A 1141-nucleotide genomic window follows, 5' to 3' on the forward strand; every position below is an offset into this window, starting at 1 on the left:
AGCATTTCCAGCTCTGAGTTCGCGCCGGAGAGTACGCGCAGACACACACGCACACTGGAGACACACACAGAGAGATAGATACTCTCCCGCACACACACACATTCTGACACAGTGTAAACGAGCCCTTGCAGTAGACCCCCCCCCCCCCTTCTTCCCTCCACCACTCGGATTGCCCACCCCTGTCCTGGTAAGCAGTGCGTGTGAACGAGCAGACGCCCCATGCCTCACTAACCCATCTCTCCCTCTATCGCTCCCTCTATCAGATAGGCAGCTCAGACTGTAGCAGTGGCTAATGGCGTACCCATCCTGTTGCCTGGGGCGACCCCCTAAGACTTTGAGAACCTGTTAATTTGAATAGAGGAACAGCAGGGAAGGGGGAGAGAGAGACAGAAGGGGAGGCGGGAGTAGACAGGGAATGAGAGAGCGAGATAGTTCATTGGGCATGGCCTGCTGTGAGGGATGTTCCTCGTTGGAGTTGGCACTGCACTTTGTTGAGGCTATGGCACAGGATGTTCTTTTGGCTTATTGGGTTTGGAGCATTCAGGATATAGCAAGGTTCAGGGTCTAGCAACTGCCACTGTCTGATCCAGCAACTATGAGAGTCGAGAAAACAGATGTTGATATGCAATGCCCGTCAAAAAGAAAAACATTCGGAACTCAGAAAAATATCCAAGGAGTTCAAGATACTACTGAACTTCATTAAAGATAAATTAATTAAAATGCACGGAAAGGAGACAATTACATAATATGGTAGATGTAGGGGAAGCATAGAGGTTTTCAGATCACAAGATGTTTTCAGAGCCCTTTAAAGCAGACTCTACAGCGCTGATGTTTTGGGTGTTTAAAGTAAGTGTTAACTGAAAATCTCTTCTATGATGTCATAGTCCTGAGGAGAATGAGCTCACCAATCAGTGGTCTACAGGAGGTTGAGTTGGCCAATCAGTGGTCTACTTGCGTGTGTAACGACCTTCGTAGGGAGAAAGAGAGGAGGACCAAAGCGCAGCGTGGTAAGTGTTCATGATGAACCTTTAATAGAACAAACTGAACACTGAGATACAAAACAATARAGTGAACTACTGAAAACCGAAACAGTTCCTTGTGGACCACACAGACACGGAAGACAACCACCCACAAAACACAA

The sequence above is a fragment of the Salvelinus sp. IW2-2015 genome, linkage group LG30, assembly GCF_002910315.2.
Source record: "Salvelinus sp. IW2-2015 linkage group LG30, ASM291031v2, whole genome shotgun sequence".
Classification (NCBI taxonomy): Eukaryota; Metazoa; Chordata; class Actinopteri; order Salmoniformes; family Salmonidae; genus Salvelinus; species Salvelinus sp. IW2-2015.